Source organism: Budorcas taxicolor, chromosome Y, assembly GCF_023091745.1.
Source record: "Budorcas taxicolor isolate Tak-1 chromosome Y, Takin1.1, whole genome shotgun sequence".
In the NCBI taxonomy this organism is placed as follows: domain Eukaryota; kingdom Metazoa; phylum Chordata; class Mammalia; order Artiodactyla; family Bovidae; genus Budorcas; species Budorcas taxicolor.
Genome location: NC_068936.1, coordinates 5,504,641 through 5,520,885, shown reverse-complemented (window position 1 = coordinate 5,520,885; position 16,245 = coordinate 5,504,641).

Below are 16,245 nucleotides of genomic sequence, written 5' to 3'. Positions count from 1 at the left end.
GCTATTTAAATCGGGATCTCCCTTTAAAATATTAAATAGGTAATTTAGTTGATAATTAGCAATGCCTAAGGAAGGTCTAACCAAATTTATATCACCTAAGAGCTTTTGAAAATCATTTAAGGTTGATAAATTGTCAGTATGGATCTGAGTTTGTTGGGGAGTAATACGTTGTCTACTAACAACAAACCCCAAGTAATAGTAAGGTGTAGAGGTTTGAATTTTTTCAGGGGCAATGATTAATCCAGAGTTTCTTAAGCATCAGTTCAGTTCAGTCTCTCAGTCGTGTCCGACTCTTTGCGACCCCATGAATAGCAGCATGCCAGGCCTCCCTGTCCATCACCAACTCCCGGAGTTCACCGAGATTCACGTCCATCGAGTCAGTGATGCCATCCAGCCATCTCATCCTCGGTCGTCCCCTTCTCCTCCTGCCCCCAATCCCTCCCAGCATCAGAGTCTTTTCCAATGAGTCAACTCTTCGCATGAGGTGGCCAAAGTACTGGAGTTTCAGCTTTAGCATCATTCCTTCCAAAGAAATCCCAGGGCTAATCTCCTTCGGAATGGACTGGTTGGATCTCCTTGCAATCCAAGGGACTCTCAAGAATCTTCTCCAACACCACACTTTGAAAGCATCAATCCTTCGGCACTCAGCCTTCATCACAGTCCAACTCTCACATCCATACATGACTACCTGAAAAACCACAGCCTTGACTAGCCGGCAAAGTATTGCCTCTGCTTTTGAATACGCTCTCTAGGTTGCTCACAACTTTCCTTCCAAGGAGTAAGCGTCTTTGGGTTTCATGGCTGCAGTCACCATCTGCAGTGATTTTGGAGCTCCCAAAAGTGAAGTCTGACACTGTATCCACTGTTTCCCCATCTTTTCCCATGAAGGGGTGGGACCGGATGCCATGATCTTCATTATCTGAATATTGAGCTTTAAGTCAACTTGTTCAATCTCCTCTTTCACTCTCATCATGAGGCTTTTTAGTTCCTCTTCACTTTCTGCCATAAGGGTGGTGTCATCGGCATATCTGAGGTGATTGATACTCTCCCGGCAATCTTGATTCCAGCTCGTGCTTCTTCCAGTCCAGCGTTTCTCATGATGTACTCTGCATATAAGTCAAATAAGCAGGGTGACAATACACAGCCTTGACGGACTCCTTTTCCTGTTTGGAACCAGTCTGCTGTTCCATGTCCAGTTCTAACTGTTGCTTCCTGACCTGCATACAGATTTCTCAAGAGGCAGGCCAGGTGGCCTGTATTCCCATCTCTCCCAGAATTTTCCACAGTGTATTGTGATCCACACAGTCAAAGGCTTTGGCATAGTCAATAAAGGAGAAGTAGATATTCTTCTGGAACTCTCTTGCTTTTTCCATGATCCAGCAGATGTTTCCAATTTGATCTCTGGTTCCTCTGCCTTTTCTAAAACCAGCTTGAACATCAGGAAGTTCACGGTTCCTGGATTGCTGAAGCCTGGCTTGGAGAAATTTGAGCATTACTTTACTAGCATGTGAGATGAGTGCAATAGTGCAGTATTTTGAGCCTTCTTTGGCATTGCCGTTCTCTGGGATTGGAATGAAAACTCATCTTTTCCAGTCCTGTGAGTTTTCCAAATTTATTGGCATATTGACTGCAGCACTTTCACTGCATCATCTTTCAGGGTTTGAAATAGCTCTACTGGAATTGCATCACCTCCACTAGCATTGTTCGTAGTGATGCTTTCTAAGGCCCACTTGACTTCACATTCCAGGATGTCTGGCTCTAGATGAGTGATAACACCATCGTGATTACCCGGGTCATGAAGATCCTTTTTGTACAGTTCTTCTGTGTATTCTTGCCACCTCTTCTTAATATCTTCTGCTTCTGTCGGGTCCATACCATTTCTGTCCTTCATTGATCCCATCTTTGCATGAAATGTTACCATGGTATCTCTAGTTTTCTTAAATAGATCGCTAGTCTTCCTCATTCTGCTGTTTTCCTCTATTTTTTTGCATTGATTGCTGAAGAAGGCTCTCTTATCTCGTCTTGCTATTCTTTGGAACTCTGCATTCAGATGCTTATATCTTTCCTTTTGTCCTTTGCTTTTCACTTCTCTTCTTTACACACCTATTTCTAAGGCCTCCCCAGTCAGCCATTTTGCTTTTTTGCATTTCTTTTCCATGGGGATGGTCTTGATCCCTGTCTCCTGTACTATGCCACGATAGTTGAGCTTGCCAAACATGTGTTGACTTTCTAAGATAGAAGGAGCCGAAAACAGTATACCGTCCATATAGTCAACAACAAAGTTAGGAAATAGCTTTCTCACGGGCTCAAGGGCTTAGGCTATGTAATACTGACACATGGTGGGAGAATTCATTATCCCTTGTGGCAGTACAGTGCATTGGTACCATTTATGAGGTCCAATATGATTAGGATAAGGGAGAGAGAAAGCAAATCTCTCTCGGTCTAAAGGGGGTCAAGGTATATTTAAAAAAAGCAGTCTTGTAAATCAATAATAATAATGTGCCAATTTTGAGGAATAGTGGGAGGTGATGGGATTCCTGGTTGTAATGCACCCATAGGTTTCACAGATGCATTAACTCTTCTAAGGTCTGTTAGGAGACACTATTTGTTAGATTTCTTGTTTTATAACAGAAGCAGGAGAGTTCCAAGAATAGGATTCCTCAATATGCCTTAATTCTAGTCGTGTATCTATAAGTTCCTTAGAGGCCTGCAATTTCCCTTTCGTTAGGGACCACTGCTCCGTCCAAATAGGCTCCTCACTCTTCCAAGTTATTTTAATAATTGCATTGTTTGTGAAATGAGCAGTGGCCCCTAAGGAAAATGTGGAATGTATATCTGAGTTTGCCATTGCATAAGTAAGTCCCTTCCTTTTACATCAAGGGGTTAGGCTCTTAATGTTGAAGGTTGGCCTTCTGGTCCCTCACATGGATAAATCTGAGTACTGCGATAAACCTCTTGTACTTTGGTTTGAGAAATCCCTGCAGTTTGGCAAGAAATGTTTTGTACAGGCCAGGATTTGGGCCAAAAATGTTTGGAAATAATAGTAATATCAGATCCAGTGTCGAGAAGACCAGAAAATCTTTTACCATTAATTCTGATATTTTTAGTCGGCCGGGCAAATTCAGATACTAATGAGGTCCAAAAGACCTGTTTTTGCTCTGTACTGCCGAATCTGCCCGTCCACGCATCATTAGAGGAGTTAAGAGAAATGTGAGCTAAAATACAGGGGATGGGATGGCTGTATAGCATCACTGAGTCGATTGACATGAGTTTCAGTAAACTCTGGGAGTTGTTGATGGACAGGGAGGCCTGGCATGCTGTGATTCATGGGATCTCAAAGAGTTGGACATGAGTGAGTAACTGAACTGAACTGAAGGTAAAAGAAGTAACTGATCAATTTTATCCCCCTTATTGAATTGCCATAAAATATGAGACGACATCATAATTTGAATTTCTCCTTTATAATCTGAGTGAATTACTCCAGGGTGGGCAGTAATTCCTTTAGAAGTCAAACTAGATCGGCCAAGTAAAAGACCGAAGGTGCGTGAGGGCAGGGGTCCAAAAAGTCTGGTAGGTATTCTAGAGGGGACTGCTTGAAAGTAAAAGAGAAAGTCGTTTAGGGCTGGAATATCGATGGCAGCACTGCAGGATGTTGAGAGTTTGAGGGAGAAGACAGAATTTGCCCCTGGTTTTTGTTGAAGGGGTTTGGTCGGGGCGGGGTGGGGGTGGGGAGAGGGAGGTCCCCTGCTTGGAGTTTCCCGGAATAGGTTTCCCTTCAATGTCAAATTCAGATTTATGATCTTTGGCCCAATGCATTCTGCTACGGCAATGAGGGCAAGTTATTTTATTTTATTTTTATTTTTTATTAGCTTTCTTAGGGAAGTCCCTTTTAAAATGGTTCTTATTTCCACATGTAAAGCATTCTTCATTTCCCTTTCTTAAGGCAGCAAACATTGTTTCAGCTAGCATCTGCATCCTTTGAGTTTCGGATCCTAGATTGCACAAGCCCTCAAATAATAATAGTCCCTGTCTCATGAATTGGAGCTATAGCCTTTTGACAGTCCTGATTTGCATTTTCATAAGCAAGTAAATTCTCCAGTTGCCTTTTGGCTTCTTTTCCAATTACAGTGTGGGAAATAGCAGTTTCTAAGATAGCTAAAAAATCAACATACATTTCACTGAGTCCCTGTAATATTTTAGTGTAGCTATCTGTAGGCTCCTCTTGAGGAGTGATTCGATCCCAAGCTTCAGGGGCCACTGTTTTTAATTGTTCATATAACAAAGGAGGGCACTGTATTTGAGCTTCTATAGCGTCAAATTGTCCTGTACCAGTTAGCATCTCAAAAGTAATTTGATTTTGGGGAGTGCCCGCTCGAGTATTTCTGTTAGCATGATCTCTGGCTATATCATGAAACCACACTATCCATTGAAGATATTCTCCTGGTTTAAGGAAAGCTTTTATTAGAGTCCACCAATCATGAGGAATAAAATTTTGAATAGAGGATGTTATAGAATTTAGAAGTGCTTTAGTAAAAGGTGAATGTGGGCTGTACATAGTTATAGGTTTTTAAATTTGTTTCACGTGAAAAAAAGTTAATAGCCTCATAATGAGGTAATATGTGCCCTTTAGGGTCAGGATTTCTAAAAACTGGAAAGGCAGAGAAACCATCGGCTTCAGAGACTTGAGATGGCAAAGCCATCAATTCAGAGAGTGAGTAGGTAGCAAATTATTACAATTGAGTATGTGGTAAAAACATCGCTGTTATTCAGAAAGGTGTTTATCAGTTTTAATGTCAAAAGGTGTCTTAGGGGAGTCGTTTCCAGAATCACTGGGTTCTAGCAAGGGAGAGGCTTTGGGATTTGTGCCCGCTGGCAGGGGAGGAGTGCTTGGAGCAACAGGGGCAGGGCTTGTAGGAAAATTCTGAAATATTTTATGTTATTCTAGTTGGGCCTTTTGTAAGGTTTCATCATCTAATTCATATTTATGTAATGAGTGTTCTGCCTTTTACTGAATATCAGGAGGGCTAGAATTACACTGAAATGGCAGAATCACAGGTTTAATGAGAGCCCATCAATTCAGTTCAGTTCAGCTCAGTCGTGTCTGACTCTTTGCGGGCCCATGAGTTGCAGCACACCAGACCTCCCTGTCCATCACCAAGTCCCGGAGTTCACCGAGATTCACGTCCATCGAGTCAGTGATGCCATCCAGCCATCTCATCCTCTGTCGTCCCCTTCTCCTCCTGCTCCCAATTCCCCCCAGCATCAAAGTCTTCTCCAGTGAGTCAACTCTTCGCATGAGGTGGCCAACGTACTGGAGCTTCAGCTTTAGCATCATTCCTTCCAAAGAAATCCCAGGGCTGATCTCCTTCAGAATAGACTAGTTGGATCTTCCTGCAGTTCCAGGGACTCTCAAGAGTCTTCTCCAACACCACGGTTCAGACACATCAATTCTTCGGCGCTCAGCCATCTTCACAGTCCAACTCTCACAGCCATTCATGACCACTGGAAAAACCATAGCCTGGACTAGACGGACCTCAGTCGGCAAAGTAATGTCTCTGCTTTTGAATATGCTATCTAGGTTGCTCATAACTTTTCTTCCAAGAAGTAAGTGTCTTGAATTTCATGGCGGCAGTCACCATCTGCAGTGATTTTGGAGCCCCAATAAATAAAGTCTGACACTGTTTCCACTGTTTCCCCATTTATTTCCCATGGAGTGATGGGACCGAATGCCATGATGTCCGTTTTCTGAATGTTTAGCTTGAAGCCAACTTGTTCAATCTCCTCTTTCACTTTCATCAAGAGGCTTTTTAGATCCTCTTCACTTTCTGCCATAAGGGTGGTGTCATCTGCATATCTGAGGTGATTGGTACTTCTCCTGGCAATCTTGATTCCAGCTCGTGCTTCTTCCAGTCCAGCGTTTCTCATGATGTACTCTGCATATAAGTCAGATAAGCAGAGTGACAGTATGCAATCTTGACGGACTCCTTTTCCTATTTGGAACCAGTCTGTTGTTCCATGTCCAGTTCTAACTGTTGCTTCCTGACCTGCATACAGATTTCTCAAGAGGCAGGTTAGGAGGTCTGGTTTTCCCGTCCCTTTCAGAATTTTCCACAGTGTATTGTGATCCACACAGTCAAAGGCTTTGGCATAGTCAATAAAGGAGAAGTAGATATTCTTCTGGAGCTCCCTTGCTTTTTCCATGATCCAGCGGATGTTTCCAATTTGATCTCTGGTTCCTCTGCCTTTTCTAAAACCAGCTTGAACATCAGGAAGTTCACGGTTCCTGGATTGCTGGAGCCTGGCTTGGAGAAATTTGAGCATTACTTTACTAGCGTGTGAGATGAGTGCAATAGTGTGGTAGTTTGAGCATTCTTTGGCATTGCCTTTCTCTGGGATTGGAATGAAAACTGACCTTTTCCAGTCCTGTGGCCACTGCTGAGTTTTCCAAATTTGTTGGCATCTGGAGTGCAGCACTTTCATAGCATCATCTTTCAGGATTTGAAACAGCTCTACTGGAATTCTCTCACCTCCACTAGCTTTGTTCATAGTGATGCTTTCTAAGGCCCACTTGACTTCACATTCCAGGATATCTGGCTCTAGATGAGTGATCACACCATCGTGATTATCCGGGTCGTGAAGATCCTTTTTGTACAGTTCTTCGGTGTATTCTTGCCACCTCTTCTTAATACCTTCTGCTTCTGTTACATCCATACATTTTCTGTCCTTTATCGATCTCTTCTTTGCATGAAATGTTCCCTTGGTATCCCTAATATTCTTGAAGAGATCTCTAGTCTTTCCCATTCTGTTCTTCTCCTCTATTTCTTCTCACTGATTGCTGAAGAAGGCTTTCTTATCTCTTCTTGCTATTCTTTGGAACTCTGCGTTCAAATGCTTATACTTTCATTTTCTCCTTGGCTTTTCACTTCTCTTCTTTTCACAGCTATGTGTAAGGCTTCCCCAGACAGCCATTTTGCTTTTTTGTATTATTTTTCCATGGGGATGGTCTTGATCCCTGTCTCCTGTACAGTGTCACGAACCTCAGTCCACAGTTCGTCAGGCACTCTATCTATCAGATCTAGACCCTTAAATCTATTTCTCATTTCCACTGTATAATCATAAGGGATTTGATTGAGGTCATACCTGAATGGTCTAGCGGTTTTCCCTGTTTTCTTCCATTTCAGTCTGAGTTTGGTAATAAGGAGTTCATGATCTGAGCCACAGTCAGCTCCTGGTCTTGTTTTTGTTGACCATATAGAGCTTCTCCATCTTTGGCTGCAGAGAATATAATCAATCTGATTTTGGTGTTGACCATCCGGTAATGTCCATGTGTAGAGTCTTCTCTTGTGTTGTTGGAAGAGGGTGTTTGCTATGACCAGTGCATTTTCTTGACAAAACTCGATTAGTCTTTTCTCTGCTTCATTCCGTATTCCAAGGCCAAATTTGCCTGTTACTCCAGGTGTTTCTTGACTTCCTACTTTTGCATTCCAGTCCCCTATAATGAAAAGGACATCTTCTGGGGGTGTTAGTTCTAAAAGGCCTTGTAGGTCTTCACAGAATCGTTCAACTTCAGCTGCCTCAGCGTTACTGGTTGGGGCATAGACTTGGATTACTGTGATATTGAATGGTTTGCCTTGGAAACGAACAGAGATCATTCTGTCGTTTTTGAGATTGCATCCAAGTACTGCATTCCGGGCTCTTCTGAAGTTGACCATGATGGCTGCTCCATTTCTTCTGAGGGATTCTTGCAAGCAGTGGTAGATATAATGGTCACCTGAGTTAAATTCACCCATTCCAATCCATTTTAGTTAACTGATTCCTAGAATGTCGACGTTCACTCTTGTCATCTCCTTTTTGACCACTTCCAATTTGCCTTGATTCATCGACCTGACATTCCAGCTTCCTATGCAATATTGCTCTTTCCAGCATCAGACCTGGCTTCTATGACCAACATATCCACAGCTGGGTATTGTTTTTGCTTTGGCTCTAACCCTTCATTCTTTCTGGAGTTATTTCTCCACCGACCTCCAGTAGCATATTGGGCACCTACTGACCTGGGAAGTACCTCTTTCAGTATTCTATCATTTTGCCTTTAGGGGCCAGAAATCTATCAGAAAACTTTTTCCCTGCCTGGCAGCTCATTCAACAATCTCTTTGACCTGATGCCAAATTTCTAAGTCAAAACTAACTTCAGCAGGGAACGGAGCGTTACATTCAACCACTCTCTGAGGGCAAGCCTCTATTCGCTGGCATGAAACTGAAAGTGATGGAGTAAACTAGAAAAGTGATGGGGCTTTCCAGACATTTGACCCATGTCTTAGTACTTACCGACCTCAGTAGTTCCTTGGAGTCACTCCGTCCAAATCTGCCGCGTGTACCAGGCCCCTGTCCTGGCACCACTTGTTGAGGTCGTTTAACGGACCGGAACCTGGTGGTCCAGAGTTGATGATAAGAAAGTAAAAGAGAGAGAGAGAGAGAGAGAGAGAGAGAGAGAGAGAGAGAGAGAGAGAGAGAGAGAGAGAGAGAGGCTGATATTCGCTGGTTTACGCAGAAAGCCAATAAAGTCCTTGACACAGGGTTTTCGTTTCTCACGAAGGTCCCGGGCACCCTCTCGAAGGGGTGAAGGCACAGTGCACCTTCTTGAGACGGTCTCCGAAGCCTGGGTTGGAGGTTGAGCACAACGGGTTTCTATACTCCAGAGAAGTAGCCAGCGAGAGATAACGAAAGACATGGGGACCCAAGCTCTGATGGAGCAAAGGTGTTTTATTCAACATAGTGTGGGTATGTACACTGTCTTACAAGGTAGCTACTTTCAGCAAAGATAAAGATCAAAAGTCCAGACTTACAAATTATTAAGGAAACATAAGGCAATCCATATTGAAGAGAGAGGATTGTAATTATCACTTTTTACCATATGATTCATAAAAAGAAAGAGGGTCGTAAATATTTACTTATCACCATTTGGAAAAACCAGCGAAGGAAATGCGTGCATTCCTCGGTCCCAGGAGCGGTTTGCCACTCTGAAAGGAACAGAGGATTCATGATAGATCCAAAACAACACACAGGGAGCGTCCCGTTAAATGCTTCCTGACAGGGGAGAAAAAGGAGAGTCAAAAGAGGAGAGAGCAATCAAGCCAGTAATCACACTTCTAAGTAAAAATGGGTTCCAAAGATCGGATTCTTCAAGGTACCAAATTGATAGCAAATATCAAAAATTAAGATTGGAAGACTTGGGTAGGGGTTAGATTCTCAAAATACAGTATTAAAAATACAAAACAAAATCACAAAGGTATAAAAAATACGAAATTTGCTTTAAAAATAGGGTCTTTTTTTCAAGGTAACAGTAGGTTTTAAAAATGAAAATTGAAGGAGTAATAAAGAACTTAAAAATAAATATTTAAATATTAAAAAAAAATGATAATAGTAACATATATCTAGGAATTTCACTGGAGATGTTGAGGGCAGTGTGGGGTCAGTTCAGTTTCAGACAGTTCCTCGTTCCAGCTTATACTTCTTCTCAAGGTCTACAAGTCCCTTCCAATGTAGTCAGTGCTAACTACAGAGCTTTCATCTGTTGCACATGTTACTTCCAAAGCTTTTCCAAAGCTTTTCCCTCTTCTTTGTTTATTTTGGCTTCCTCTATTTTCAAATCTTTTCAGTATCTAACTTCCGGCCTGACACAAGGGGACGATGGTGTTCATTTATTTAGACATGCATGTTCAACTGTGCTGCAGGAAGGGAGGAACACTGCAAACAAATACCACTGGTGTGTGTGGGGAGTGCTCGCAGTGTCTGGGCCACAACTGGGACTGGGTTTGCACCCGTTCATGGTATGTGTGCTTTCCCGGTCTACACTGCTCAGGCTCAAGGTTGCTCTTCCAGAGAACGGTCTTAAGTGGGGTCCTGGGTTGCATGCACTTCCCAGGTCTTCACAGCTCAGGTTCATCTCTCAGGTACTCCACAAAGGCACAGACTCAGGTGGGCGTGCATTTTGTGCCCTTCCCAGGTCCGAGCAGCTCAGGCGACCAGGTGCTTGGTGAGCACACACTCCCCAGGTGCATTGCATCTTATCGCCTCCCCCATCCCAGTCGCTCAGTTTCCTGGGCACCCAGCGGGAGCACTGACTCAGTTGCGCCATGTGTCTCCTCTGGGAAGCTGATCCCTGGCTGCAACCCTCCTGGTGGCTATCAACTATCCAAGAACCCAGGAAGACTGGGTTAGCAACTGGTGGCCTGCTCACAGTTTGGTAGGGGATGCTGCCTCTGAGGGCCGAGTTAGTTCCTTGCCTTCTGACCCTGGTTGTCGCCTGACTGCCTCTATGCCTCCAGTGGGGGATGAGCCAGTCTGCAGCTGGCTAGGTCTCCTCTGGTATTATTCATTCAGTCCTTTGTTCTGTGAGTGGGCCCAGCAGAGCCGTAGGTTAGAGCTTTTCACAGGAAAGTTCTCTCTCTCTCTTTCCCCCTTTTTTCTTTTCCCTCTCTGGCTATCCCACGGTTTGGGTGGCTATCTCATGTTAGCGTCCTCAGGTTGCCCTCAGGGCATTCAGGCCCGGTCCTTACCCTAAGTAATGCAGCCCATGCCTCCCTGTTCAGTCCCTGCTTGCTGGTGGCAGACGCGAGCATCTGGGCTACTTCTCCCCTCCGAGTTGCAGTTAGGCTCACAATCTGTGGGTTTTCTTTATTTATTTTTTTCCTCCCAGACATGTTGCCCTCCGAGATTCCAAAACTCCCAACAGACCCACCAGTGAGAGGGTTTCCTGCTGTTTGGAAACTTCTCCTCTTTTACGACTCCCTCCCTGGTATGGGTCTCTGTCCCTAAATCTTTCATCTCTCTTTTTATCTTTTATTTTTGGCCTATCTCCTTTTAAACAGAATGGACTGCCATTTTTGGTGCCTGGTGTCCTCCCCCAGTGTTCAGAAGTTGCTTTGTGGTATTTGATCAGCATTCAAATGATCTTTCAATTAATTTGTAGGGGAGAAAGTGCTCTCCCTGTCTTATTCGTCCACCACCTTAGGACCGCACCCCTGTATTATATGTTCTTTAAAAAAAAACTATAAGCAAGGCCCGATGCTGTAAAGAGCAATATTGCATAGGAACCTGGAATGTTAGGTCCATAAGTCAAGGCAACCTAAATAGTCAAACAGGAGATGGTAAGAGTAAATGTCTACATTGTAAGGATCAATGAACTAAGATAGACTGAAGTGGGTGATTTTAACTCAGATGATCATTATATCTACTACTGTGGGCAGGAATCTCTTAGAAGAAAAGGAGTAGCCATCATAGTCAACAAAAGAGTCTGAAATGCAGTACTTGGATGCAATCTCAAAAACGACAGAGTGACCTCTGTTCGTTTTGAGGCAAACCACTCAACATCACGGTAATCCAAGCCTATGCCCCGACCAGTAATGCTGAAGAAGCTGAAGGTGAATGGTTCTATGAAGACCTACAAGACCTATTAGAACTAACCACCAAAAAAAGATGTCCTTTTCATTATAGGGGACTGGAATGCAAAAGTAGGAAGTCAAGAAACACCTGGAGTAGCAGGCAAATTTGGCTTTGGAGTATAAAATGAAGCAAGGCAAGGCTAATAGAGCTTTGACAAGGAAACACACTGGTCATAGCAAATCCCCTTTTCCAACAACACAAGGGAAGACTCTACACATGGACATCACCAGATGGTCAACATGAAAACCGGGTCGATTATATTCTTTGCAGCCAAAGTTGGAGAAGCACTGTACAGTCAGCAAAAACAAGACCGGGGGCTGATTCTATTGCAGATCATGAACTCCTTATTACCAAATTCAGACTGAAATTGGAAAACAAATAAACAAAACAAACAAACAAACAAAAAACCCTAGATCATTCCAGCATGACCTAAGTCCAGTCCTTTATGATTATACAGTGGAAATGAGAAGTGGATTTAAGGGGCTAGAGTGCCTGATGAACTATGGACAGAGGTTCGTGACGTTGTACAGGAGACAGGGATCAAGATGAGAGCCAAGAAAATGGAATTCAAAAAGGCAAAACGGCTGTCTGGGAAGGCCTTAACACATAGCTGTGAAAAGAAGAGACATGAAAACCAAAGGAGAAAAGAAAAGATATACCTATTTGAATGCAAAGTTCGAAAGAATAGCAAGGAGAGATAGGAAAGCCTTCCTCAGAAATCAGGGCAAAGAAATAGAGGAAAACAATGGAATGGGGAAGGCTGGAGCTCTCTTCAAGAAAATTAGAGTTAGGAAGAGAACATTTCATGCAAATATGATCTCAATAAAGGACTGAAATGGTGTGGACTCAAGAGAAGCAGAAGATAATAAGAAGAGGTCGCAATAATACAAAGAAAAACTACACAAAAAAGATCTCCATGACCCAGATAATCATGATGGTGTGATCACTCACCTGGAGCCAGACATCGTGGAATGTGAAGTCAAGGGGACCTTAGGAAGCATCGGTACAAACAAAGCTAGTGTAGGGGATGGAATTCCAGTGGAGCTATTTCAAATCCTAAAAGATGGTGCTGTGAAAGTGCTGCACTCAATACATCAGCAAATTTGGAAAGCTTAACAGTGGACCGGACATGGTCAGTTTTTATGGCAATCCCACAAAAAGACAATGCCGAGAATGCTCAAACTACCGAACAATATCACTCATCTCACAACGCTAGTAATGTTCAAAATTCTTCAAGCCAGACTTCTGCAATACATGATCCATGAACTTCCAGATGTTCGCCTGGCTTTAGAAAAGGCAGAGGAGCCAGAGATCAAATTACCAACATTCTGTGGATCTTCAAAATGCAAGAGTTGCAGAAAAACATCTCTTTCTGCTTTATTGACTATGCCAAAGTCTTTGACTGTGTGGAATACAATAAACTGTGGAAAATTCTTAAAGGGATAGGAATACTGGAACACCTGACCTTCCTCTTGAGAAACCTGTTTGCAGGTCAGGAAGCAACAGTTAGAAGTGGACGTGGAACAACAGACTGGCTCCAAAAAGGAAAAGGAATTCGTCAAGGCTGTGTATTATCACCCTGTCTATTTAACTTATATGTGGAGTACATCATGAGAAGTGCTGGGCTGGATAAGGAACCAGCTGGAGTCAAGATTGCTGGGATAAATATCAATAAACTCAAACATGCAGATGATACCCTTATGGGAGAAAGTGAAGAAGAACTAAAGAGCCTCTTGAAGAAAGTGAAAGAGGAGAGTGGAAAAAGTTGGCTTAAATTTCAACATTCAGGAAACTAAGACCACACCATCCAGTTCCATCACTTCATTGCAAAACAAATGGGGAAATAGTGGCTGAATTTATTTTGGGGGGCTTTGGAATCACTGTAGATGGTGATTGCAGCCATGAAATTAAAAGACACTTACTCCTTGAAAGGAAATGTTTGACCAGTCTAGACAGCATATTAAAAAGCAGAGACATTACTTCATCAGCAAAGGTCCATCCAGTCAAGGCTACCTTTTTTTCCGCATAGTCATGTATGGATGTGAGAGTTGGAGTATTAAAAAAGCTGAGCACCGAAGAATTGATGCTTTTGAGCTGTGGTGTTGGAGTGGACTCTTGAGAGTCTCTTGGACTGCAAGGAGATCCAAACAGCCTGTCCTAAAGGAGATCAGTCCTTGGTGTTCATTGGAAGGACTGATGTTGATGCTGAAACTCTAATACTTTGGCCACCTGATACGAAGAGTGGAAAAGATCATTGAAAAAAGATCCTGATGCTGGGACAGATTGTGGGCAGGAGGAGAAGGAGAAGACAGAGGATGAGATGGTTGGATGGCATCACCGACTCAATGGACATGAGTTTGGGTGGACTGCAGGAGTTGGTGACAGGGAAGCCTGGTGTGCTGTGGCTCAAGTGGCCACAGAGTGGACACGACTGAGCGACTGAAGTGATGTGAACAGAACTAAAAATTGTATCAGCTTTAGGTATTTTAAAAAAATATCTTTAACTTTTTAAATATCGCTAAGTGGTTTACCATGTCTACCTCAGTGAACCCAAGAGCCATCGCATGTAGGAACACCAGACATGGATTTGTCATGATGGAGAGCTCTGACAAATGTGGTCAACAGACGAAAGGAATGGGAAACTACTTCAGCAATCTTGCCTTGAGAATCCTATGAGCACTATGAATAGGCAAAAAAAGATATATCCCTGAAAGTTGAACTCCACATGTTGGCAGGTGCCCAATATGCTACTGGAGATGAGTGGAGAAATAGCACCACAAGGAATGAAGAGATTGAGCCAAAGTGGAAACAGTGCCCGTGTCTGCTGGTGAAAGTGAAGTCTGATGCTGTAAAGAAATGTGAAATTAATTGCCAGTCCAGGCTCAATGCATGAGACAGGGTCAGGGCTGGTGTGCACTGAGGGATGGGATGTGGGGGTTGGGGGGGGAGTGTGGTTCAAAATGGGTATGTGTATGTAACAATTATAAATACGTATGAACATTACAAATGAGCACCACAGTATGTAAGACAAAAGACGCTTACTCCTTGGAAGAAAAGTTCTGAGCAACCTAGACAGTATATTCAAAAGCAGAGACATTACTTTTTCGACTAAGTTCCATCTAGTCAAGGCTATGGTTTTTCCTGTGGTCATGTATGGATGTGAGAGTTAGACTGTGAAGAAGGCTGAGCGCCGAAGAATTGATGCTTTTGAACTGTGGTGTTGGAGAAGACTCTTGAGAGTCCCTTGGACTGCAAGGAGATCCAACCAGTCCATTCTGAAGGAGATCAACCAGGGGTTACTTTGGAAGGAAAGATGCTAAAGCTGAAACTCCAGAACTTTGGCCACCTCATGCCTAGAGTTGACTCATTGGAAAAGACTCTGATGCTGGAAGGGATTTGGGACAGGGGAAGAAGGGGATGAACGAGGATGAGATGGCTGGATGGCATCACTGACTGGATGGATGTGAGTCTGAATGAACTCCAGGCATTGGTGATGGACAGAAAGGCCTAGTGTGCTTGCGATTCATGGGGTCACAAAGAGTCAGACACAACTGAGTGACTGAACTGAACTTAGCTGAAGAATGGGGAAATTGACAATAACCCACATATAGTGGAAGACTTTAATACACCACTCACACCTATGGATAGATCAACTAAAGAGAAAATAAACAAAGAAACACAAACTTAAAATGATACAATAGACCAGTTATACCTAATTGATATCTATAAAACTATTTCACCCCAAAACAATGAATTTCACCTTTTTCTCAAGCAAACACGGAAACTTTTGCAGGATAGACCACATCTTGGGCCATAATGCTAGCCTTGGTGAATTCAAAATTTGAAACTATTCCAAGCATCTTTTCTGACCACAAGACACTAAGATGAGATCTCCATTACAGGAGAAAAACTGATAATAATCCCAACATATGGAGGCTGAACAATACGCTGCGGAATAACGAACAGATTACAGAAGATATCAAAAAAGAAATCAAAATATGGATAGAAACAAATGAAAATGAAAACACAACAACACAAAACCTGCAGGATACTGTAAAAGCAGTGCAAAGGGGAAAGTTCATAGCAATGCAGGCTTACCTCAAGAAACAGGGAAAAAAAAGTCAAATAAATAATCTAACTTTACACCTAAAGCAGCTAGCAAAGGAAGAAATGAAGTACCCCAGGGTTAGTAGAAGGAACATAATCTGAAAAATTAGGGCAAAAATAAATGCAAAAAAAAAAAAAGAGAGAGAGAGAGAGAGATCATAGCAAAAGTCAACAAAGCCAAAAGCTGGTTCTTTGAGAGGACAAATAAAATGGCAAACTGTTAGCCAAACTCATCAATAAACAAAGGAAGAAAAATCAAATCAACAAAATTAGAAATGAAAATGGAGAAATCACAACAGACAATCCAGAAATACAAAGGATCATAAGAGACTCCTCTCAGCAATTATATGCCAATAAAATGGACAACTTGGAAGAAATGGACAAATTCTTAGAAAAGTACAACTTTCCAAAACGGAACCAGGAAGAAACAGAAAATCTTAACAGACACTTCACAAAACACAGAAATTGAAACTGTAATCAGAAATCTTCCAACAAACAAAAGCCCAGGTCCAGACGACTTCACAGCTGAATCCTACCAAACATTGAGAGAAAAGCTAACACCTATCCTATGCAAACTCTTCCAGAAAATTTCAGAGGAAGGTAAACTTCCAAACTCATTCTATGAGGCCACCATCCCCCTAATGCCAAAACCTGACAAAGAGGCCACACACACAAACACACACACACACATACACA